This window comes from Protopterus annectens, chromosome 9.part0, assembly GCF_019279795.1.
Source record: "Protopterus annectens isolate FY-2018-M chromosome 9.part0, PAN1.0, whole genome shotgun sequence".
Taxonomy (NCBI): Eukaryota; Metazoa; Chordata; order Ceratodontiformes; family Protopteridae; genus Protopterus; species Protopterus annectens.
The window spans coordinates 1,384,378,374-1,384,388,911 of record NC_056743.1 but is presented as its reverse complement, the minus strand read 5'-3'; positions in this window follow the sequence as shown (position 1 = coordinate 1,384,388,911).

Genomic DNA, 10,538 nt, shown 5'->3' with positions numbered 1-10,538 from the left:
CCCTCTTGGATAATGGCAATCGGTGCTGATCACAGACTTGTGCTGCAAATATAGGCTATACAGCTTGGTCAATAAGGGAACAAGGGTATAATATGGCCAGGCTTATAAAGGCCCTAGTGCCAATAGCCTAGTATCTTCCTATGAACCTATGAACCTATAACAGAACAAATCTGAAAAGCAATCTAACCTTTTAAAGACAATTATTGAAGAAATAATCCAAAAATCAAGGCGAAAAAACAGAGATCACAACCAGAAATAGTAGGATACTATCCAAATTTCACTTTATTAATGCTACCAATGCCACACGTTTTTGTCTATAAAACATAGACTTCTTCAGAAATACATTCAATAAAAAAAACCTTCCCTTTTATACTTATAGGCTGAAAAATGTACCTATCACAAATACCATTCTATTAAATAATTAAATAAATAAATTAATTAAGTAAATCTGAATAGTATCCTACTATTTCTGGTTGTAATCTCCATTTTTTCGCCTTGATTTTTGGATTATTGGTTTACTTTGGCGGAAATCCTCCTGTTTGTTGCTTATTATTGAAGAAAAACACACATATAAGACTTATGTAAAACTTTGAAAAAGTACGTTATATTAGAAATAAATCTGTACAATAAAATAAATTGCTACACAATGGACAACCAGTCATAAAATATGCCATTTAAAGGTATAGTAGGGTTTATTTATTTAGCTAACAATGTTGTTGAAAACAATTAGCTTCCTGAAGAAGGAAAACACTCAGCTATACCCCTGATGAGGCTATAGGATACTAACTCTAAGGCTGCAACAAGAATACTCAATTTGTTGCAAAGCAGAATGCTTGCTTTGAAGTAGTGTGTGACCCTGAGGATGGACTATTAATTAGCAAGGGAAGGAGCATGTCAAGTGGTAAAGCCCTCCAAAAAATATGTTTCTGTATCAATGTACATTGCTAATAGAGTTTATAGTTCCCAGTTATTGTAATTTTAGTGCTGTTTAGTTTAGTTACTGTTTGTTCTTCTGAGGTTGCACTTCTGACATGTCCATTGTACAAGTATCATTTATTCATTCTCAGTGTTATGAAAATTATTAGATTACCTTTTACTGTTAAGATAGGTACCTATGCTATTATGCAGATATTTTCTCATCTAGATATAATGCAACCATATCCCATATTATATTACTTTTCTTTTCTGCCGTATTTCATCTTAGTCTTCCCTGTCCTGTCTCCATCTTGAGTGCTGTATATACTGCCTTGCTACATTTTACACACCTCATTGTGACATTTCTTTCCTTGCTCTGCCATTTTCTCTCACCCCCAACCTGACCTTAGTATTTGCCGTCCTGTTGTATCCTACCCAGTGCATTCTGTCTTGCATTTTCCTGTTCTTTTTTTCCTATTCCATCAAGGTTTGCTGAGTCCCTTCCTTATCAATCATTCGTCTACAATTTTGCATTAGAATGGCCTATCATGTTCTGCTATGCATCTGTGTAGATTTAACTTTGGTGTTTTTTCTTCCAGTAAAAAAAGGAGAAGAAACCCCTTGCCTTGTCTCTGATAAGAAATAAATTAAAAGCAAAATGCTGTTTCTATTATTTCTTGGTTCTAGGATACATAGACGAGCATTTCATACAGTTTGAATGCTGCGTGATTTACTCATCTAAAGGCTGAACATTTTAGCTTTTTTTAGAAGCAGACTAAAACTGAGATCACTCAGAGGTTACTGCCATTTCCAAATGGGCAATTTAGCTTCAGTAACAGCCTACTGAAAAACAAGAATGAATGCTTACAACACCAAATTAAAAAAAAAAAAAACAACACAACTACATTTCGATAAGCCACCATTTGATAATTACTAAGCATTAAAATAATCATGTTTCTGTGTCATGACTTGAAAATATTTAAATAGCAGCTTCAGGAGAAGGTGCATACGTGTACTCAAACTGTTGCAGTTAATGATGACATTAAATCTGAACTGGAGCTTTCTGTCACAGCTGTTATTTGTATGCCTTCCAACATTTTAATATGTTGTAAATATAGTCATAAAATTGGTAAGTAGTCACAAACAACATTCCTTATTAGGAATAGATTATTAAGCTAGTAAAATGGCATGCATTGAAGACTTCAGAATGGTACTTGCACATTAAATGTTTGTGAAATTCATCAGTTCAGTAATGCAAAATCCAGAAATAGTTAGCTGAGTGCTGGCTCTGTGAAGCCACTTTGAGTTTGAATAAGTTCTCTACCATATAAAGTAAGTTCTTCTGTTTTAATTCCTATATGCAGACTGTGTTGTTAAGAGCTGTATGCAACTGCGATATCACACCCATGCACTAACCTTTTATCAGCCCATCTACATTTCCATTGTTGTAGTGCTAGATTAGCCTGAAATACACATTTAATTAATGAATTATAAAACCTTGAATCCGAAACTTAGAAAATGAACCCCCTGTGATATTGTTTCAAGTTTAATGATTATAGTACAAATATTTCATATTTTTGATCTAAAAATCATCATTCAGAGTCTAAACCTAGAACACACTGTCAGACATTTAGCAGATGATCTATTTTATATCAAAACACTCAAAACTATATTGTTATAATAAAAAAACAAAAAAAAAAACAGACAGCCTATTTTCTACACATAAAAACACCCCCCCCCCCCCAAGTAAGTGCCAGTGGAGAGTTCCAGATCACCCAGAGGAAATGATATGTTTCAATTCTGGTATCAGATTTAGGATATGTCATAATATTTCTTACCTGAAAAAGACAAATGTATGCTGCTAAAAAATCTGTAGGATCAGTTTGCTTTCATTTAAGATATGGAATAAAATGTGTTTTGTTATTTTCTGTATGAGTGCAGTCTCTGGGAATGTACCTTCTCAGTTCTAACTTCCCAGTACTACCCTCCCTGCTGTGTGTAATTATTTCACCCCCTTCATTTAGTCGATTTTGCTATTATTGCTTTCTGCCTCATACTACATAAAAGAAAAAAAATTGTGAAACCAACATCCTGTAGTCTACAAAGTGTGACTGAACTGTTGCAATACTGGAAACAGGCATTCAGCTATGTCTAAGAAATTACACCATTTATAATTGTAGTGTCTTCACTGGTTCTAGTTTATGCAATTAAAATGGCTTTAAATTATATCTACAGCAGAATAGGATGTTACAGGTCTTTCAAAAGCCTGACAGAAGAAATATGTCTGAGTAGTGTAGGACATCCTGGCCATAAAATAAATATGCCTCCACAGAGAATTCTTTAAATAATTGTAAGATATAACAATAAGAATCCTTGAGGAAATTCTAGCTCTCCAAATATTTAGCAACTGATTGGTTTGCATAGTGGGTTAAGGCAGGTGCTTTCTGTGGCAGGGATGCAGGATTCAAAACTTCTTATCCTCCCTGGGAGAACTTTTGATCCTTCTTGAGAAAGGAAGCCCAGTCTGAGGGTGGGTACTAGCGAGGTATAAATGGGTGGATGACTCAATGGCCTTGTATTTACTATGATCATATAAAACGGTCAGCGCTAAGCATTACTTTATGTATTATTATATATTTCTTTACAGTGTAGCCTGAATCTATTTGTCAGTGGTGATACATCCACACAATATGTAATGAATGATGCAATGCATGATAAAAAAACTTAAATCAACATTTTTTCCTATTTTCCAAATGTTTACTTCAAGACTAATTGAAATGACACACTTGCTTATTTTGCTTGTCTCACGCATATCATGTACTAATCTATTCATTAATGCTCTCTTACCACTAAAGGCTTCATGTTGGACTATTACAAAGTCTACCTGTCTCTCTCCCTTGTATTTTTACAACATCTGTGTATCAGAATGCAATATTGGAATGTAGACACTCTATAGTATAAAATACCTTATGGAGATTTATAGTTGGCAACCAAGGTCTGGAAGACTAATTATTAATGTAGTACATGAAGGGTTCAACAAAGATGACAATAGTCAATGTGTTCCAGTTTTGTAAATAATGTACTGTACTATTCACCCACTAGAGACCTTCGCTCTAGCAATAAACGTTTACTAAGACATTCAACACTGCTGGAGATTCTCTCTACTTTCATGCGTCAAACCTCTGGAAGGAAATCCCCACACAGTTAAAACAGATAGAAAACTTAGTTTTAAAACTTTGCTTAAGCAGCATCTGTAACAAAGATGGCTCTGTTCTTCCTGCTCACCTGGCTAGCTTTTCTCCAGTTATGTTTCTTCAACTCTTACAGCCACTTTGCTTCCCAATCTTTTTGTACCTTATCATTCCTCCTCATACTGCACTTATTTCCTAAACTCTTAGTCATCCTCTTTCTCTCATACCCCACCACTAACTACAATTCTTCCTCTGTCCATTTATCTTCCTGCTCATCTCCATAACATCTCCTTTCATATTCTCTCATCAGTTTTTAAGCTACATTCTACTTGTCTGTCTCTAGATTATTACTAAACTCAAAAAACACCCCAGATCTTTTCCCTGCAGCCATCATGCTATAAATATATTAACTGTTGCTGTATGTTATTTCTCTATTCAGTAATTATCAATTTATGTTAATTTATCTCTTTTTTTGTTTTAAAATGTAATGTTCATGTAAGAAATATTTAAAAATATTTTAAAATCATGTAAATAAGCTCATGTGTAGATGTTTTTACCCTGTAATTATAAATGTACATCATGTATAACTTAAATGTGGAGCTTTTCTCTCTGGGCCTCCACTGAAAATGGATTTTGCCCAGTCTGACTTTTTTCAGTCAACAAAGACAAATAAATAAAGAAATAAATAGTAAATACGGCATTATAAAGTGGCATTACCTAGCAATTGTATGTCAACACCCCTGTAAGAATCAGGATATTTTAGTAATAATCTAGGAAACTTTGACTAGAAAAGAATATCAGCTTAGATAAAGCATTTAAAAGCCATAGACTGACCGATGTTTATATTAATCTAAGAGGCCTAAATGGGCTAATTCATGAACTGGTATTTACAGGGCTATACATGCTGCCAATTTGAGAATGAGGCACTTACCTGATTGATAGATGGTGGAAGGGCTCTAGAAACCGATGGTTTTGGTAAGTACCCAAGGAACATCCTCTTAGTAGAAGAACATTTGGTCTAAGTGATTGGGAGACTTCTGAAGAAATCAGCTTTTTTTCACTGGAAGTGGTGTGACAAACACAATATCTGAAGTCATGTGTAATGACAGAGCTCTAACTCCCCCATGTCTGAGAAATACCTGCATACTCATCCATCATGTTGAATTGAGGTTCAGCAAACCTTGCTTCACTGAAGGGGATGAAGCAAAAGTGATCCCTCAACTGAAGAATGTTTTCATTTAGAGGAAGAAACAACTACATATCTCTACATCTTGATAAAAATGCATATTTTGTCTGTAATGTGTGTGTGTATGTTAGTGTGTATGTGAGTGAAAAGTATGTTAGTGTGCATGTGAGTGAAAAGAGTTCTAATTTAGTATAAACTCAATTCTAAATTTAAACCACAGTTACTTAGTGATGGCAGGTGAACCTGAAAAGTAACAAAATGTCCTCTGAATGAGGTACTCATACGAGTGTTAATTATAGGGTTTTAGTACTGGATATATTTGACTGTAACATTTTGTAAACATTTTGCGGTTCTTATCAGTAGACATATCACATACCTCAAAGAAGATTATTTTCAGATCTCTTATCATGACGAGCTTATTATATGGTCAAGACAAGGACGCCAAGAAATTCACCTCAACAGAGATCCATGTTGAGAAAACATGAAGATGGATATGACTAGAGAATCAATCACAATTCTTTGTAGTGCATGGAGCTTTATCTGTTCCATGTACTACCAGTTACAGAAAAAAGTATAGGAGCACACAATGTTTTACTAGTTTTCCCTGAAAGCTAGTAAAGCATTTAGCACTGCCAGACAGACTGCAAGTGTAAATGAAGTGATCCTATGTAGAACTAATGGCTTTAAAAGCTACTAGATTCTGCTACACATTTTATCAGTGTGGCAAAGCAAAGCTGGTTTACATTCTGCTGCTGTTCTTTGTCACATGACATTATCTGCTGTTAGTCCATAGTGCAAGACCTAAGCTTAATTCAGCATAAGTGTACAACATGCTTTTGTTAAGAACTCCTAAGTGCTGGTAAGATTGGATCTTATGCAAGGGATGCCCTTAACAACTTTTTTCTTATTTTCAGAGTGCAGTTGTGGCGCTTCATGCACTATGTAAGCTATTCACAGTAGTGAAATGATTTGAAATTTCATGTTTATTTTTTTATTATGCTATTACAAACTGTTTTGCTCCTTTTTCCCATTGTTATACACAGTTTACTGTATAACATGTCACATTGCAGTATGTACAGGTGACTAAAAGAAAAATAACAGACATTCTGCACAATTATTCTTTTCCTAGCACTTATATTTTTTCTTGTATACTTTATTAAAATGTTTTCAGAGTACTGCAATTCCTTGAGTATAATCTGCACATATGTGGGATATTTTTTAATTCAACACCACACTCCTTGAGGTACTTTTTTGTACTCTTGGGTGAGGTATTATTGAATCTCAGCAAGGTACCAGGCTATGCTCCCTGCCAACAATTTTGTCTAGTAGGTCTCACTGGACTGATAAGAAAATAAATATAGTATTTTAAGGAAACAGAAGGCACACTGCATCTCCAGCTTATGTATTTTCATTTTAAATTCTAACCTGAAATATCCATTCCTTTCAGGTAAATGGTGGACATAATTTTAGAAATAATTGCATAGTCTGCATTTACTTAATGTCACAGATAATGATTTTTCTCCAATAAAACTAGTTAATATGCAGTCTAATAATATGATTAGGGGAAATACCTCTGTTTGTGGATGAACCATTGGATTGCATTTATCTTCTTTTGGCTTTTCCCAGTAAGGGGCCACCACAGCTGATCACCTATTCACACATGACTGGCAGTGGAGTTTTTATGGTGTTGAGTGGCCAGCCCAGCACCCAACCTTCCACAGAAGCCACATGCACACATACTCATGCCTAAGGCCAATTTAGAGTGTCCACTACACCTACAGCATGTCTTTGGGAGGAAACCAGAGCACCTGGAGGAAACCCACACAACCACAGGGAGGATATGCAGACTCTGCACAGAAGGCACCCCAACCAAGGATCAAACCAGAGAATCTCTTGCTGTGAGACAGCAACACTAACCACTGCACCACCATGTCCATTTATACAAGACTATTAGGAAATGGAAACAAAAATGCAAGTTTATGCAAGAATATTCAGAAATTAAACCAGAAGATTGAGTATAAAAAAGAAAATATCAGATTTTAAGAATGTTAAATGTAAGCACACACCGAGAGGCGTCATATATTTTCCCAACACAAAGCTAATAGCACTTTGCTAACTTGTAACAATTCATGGCTTACAGTGTTCTACTTTACATGCAGAGTCAATACAATATTTTGATTGATTATTGCAGAATACCACTTTTGAGACAGAAACAGCAGAGTTATTGCTAGTTCTGTTGTCAATTTTTGCCATTTTAATTTTCATTTTGAATGCTGGATGTTATTAGTTTATTTACATTGTCATGTTTAGCCTGATTAATAGGCTGTGGCAGCCAAGCTTAACTATTGCAATAAGAAATATGCTGCCTAGCTTTTTTGGCATTTTAAGAAAACAATACTTTTGAAAGATCTACTAGATAATGTTGCACACCTTTAATCAGGTGTATGTATTGGACTGAAAAAAGTATTTAAAATATTTTCAAAGTAAACTTCCTAACTTCCTATACAGCTACTGTCAGCCACAGGAGACTACCAAGCTCAGTATGAATTCAGCACCCGTTTTAATGACCGAGAACATGACATGCAAATGAGTTTCAAAATTATATTTTACTTCATGAGGAGCATTTAGGAAAAGTTACATTTTCCACAATCATCTACATCAATAAGCAAGCACATGGTTTTTATAATTCCTCTATACTAACACATGATTTGCAAAACTGCACTAGAACTCAGATATAGATGTCAGGTAGTACAACTGTTACCATTATTTCTGGATTTTTTCCTTATTCACAGCTGCTTATTAATTAAGCAATGATGTTTATGTGAACATACGTTATTGTGGAGCCTCATGTGTTGTTGTAATAAGGCACAGAAAAGTAAATTTGTTGTGTAGTTGTATAAATCTGTGGCTATATGAAATGCCAAGAGAGAAGAAAGTGAACTGACATTCCAATAGTTAAAAAAAGTGAAATGAAAATCTGCCACAGAGGAGTAGTCAGTCTTTGAAACACTTCCCAGAAACTAACAGTAAATTAACATGCACAATCAGATCATAAAGGAATTGCGCATTATTTTCCTTATATGCCCTGGTACAGTTTTATCTCTTGTATTTTCTTTCATTGGTTCATAGGTAAGTACTAGGCTAGCTGCCCTTCCAGGCCATTTTAAGCCTAGCCAGTTTCCCTTCTTATAATTGAAATAACTTATCCCATTTGGCCATAGACTGACCTTACCCATTCCATGCTCGACAATTATATATTGCACCTTAATGAGAAAAAGTGGGACTATACCACAGAAAATCTCTGGGGACCCATGCATTGGATAAAGCATTTAGGAGCTGCCTCTGCCCATTAGTAGTACAGTGGGTAGTCCTGAGGAAAATGTTCTGTTTCCTATCCATAGATCTAAGTTGCATTCAAATATGGACAGGGATGAACTTTATTTTATGTGGATGGAGAGTGTTCCATAGCAGTGGTATCCTATGTAAGCATACCTCTCAAACTCTTACTGCAGGAAATCTGGACAAAGCTTGACAAAATAGGGGGACAAAGGCCCAACAAATATGGACAGATACAAAATTTTGCTGTTATAAAATTAGAAAGTTGCTAGAGAAAAAATGATTTGTACTAATATACCTTTTCTGAAGGATTTGAAGTCTGAAACTCAAATGCATGTCATTATTTAGTGGCTTCAATCCTCAGATCATCTCAGTGATTTGCCAAAAAAACACAAATTTTATGAGGAATAGACAAAAAATATGAGGTAAAAATCTGGACATTCTGTGAAAATCTGGAGAGTTGAGAGATATGTCAGGGATATATATCTGTCCCTCCAAACTGTTCTGTTGATGTTGCAGAAGATGTTTATATACCAAGACTGAGTAGTGGTAGTTCTGATGTCATCTGACTTGCTAATGTGCAGAAATCCATCAGTAATCGGTTGGAGGATACCTTGTGTGTCAGACACAGGTCACCTCTTACCAGTATGTAGGATACCAAGTATAGTGACAGGACTTTGATCGGTCCATGTAGGACATATTGTTTAGGGTATTTATCCTTTTAGTAAAGTATCTCTGTGGGCATTTTAGTTGTTATATGTGTTTGGACAGATACATGCCAAAGGGGCATTATATTCAATAACTGGCTTAATAAGGACTGAGTAAAGGTGTTCAATGATATCCCTAACTCTAGGCACAATCCCTTTGTTATAAGCTTTGCAATATAGAAGGACAATAAACACATGTTGGTCAAATGTTAGGTCATTGCACACATAAGTTCCCAAAAAATGAACAACTGGGTCAACTCTTAGGGGCATATTATCAATATGGCAATTCCCTGGGGTAGACAATTTCCCAAATTATACAATAATAAATTTTTTTGACATTTCAATTCAGTCCATGATTTTAACACCAGTTACTTATTATTTCACTGTTGCATTCTCAACATTTGCATTTTCTGCTGTATTCTGTAAAGAAACATGCCTTTATTTTATGGAGCTACCTTTGTTGTCTCCATAATATGTAGAGCTAAGCGCCACCCTTTTATTATTAGAAGCTGTATAAGGATAGTGCAAAGCAAAAAGAATTAAGAAAGAACAGAACATTTGCAATTTTTTTTTAAGTTCTAACACACCCTGCTCCATGAACTTCATACTTTTATGGAATTCCACTTCACGTGCTTTGGGAAGGGGAGACATATGCTATCTGGAATAGAAATATAATTTCTTCCAAGAAATCAGTGATGTTAATAGGTTTAAGACTGTTTTGCATATATGCGATTGTATACTTCCCTATTAAAATGTCAGTCTTTACTAATATCATGCTTTAAGCTTTTACATTCCAAAGCTTAAGATTTCAAGAGTACTGCTTCCTAAATGGATTCATTAAATGGCTTATAATCCATACCTTAGCATTCTTTACCGCATTTTTACAAAATGTGCAAATGCAGTTTAAGTGTATAATGTACCTAAATAACTACATTGTGTTTCTGCTGAGAAACATTACTGTTTTAAGAAGAAAGTAACAAATCTTGCCTTTGCATCATGGTGAGCATTTTGGGCAAGCTAAGGGTCTATGTCATTAGTGTATGATTTCCAGCCATACCACTTGTTCTCTTAATGTAAGCCAGCCTCTGCATATTGACAAAGAAAGGACAGGACTGAATGCCAGCAGTTCTGCTGTCCCCTCATCTGTTCACAGCATTTGGGATCACAGACATATTAATGTCAGGCCTTAAAAGTGTCAAGGAT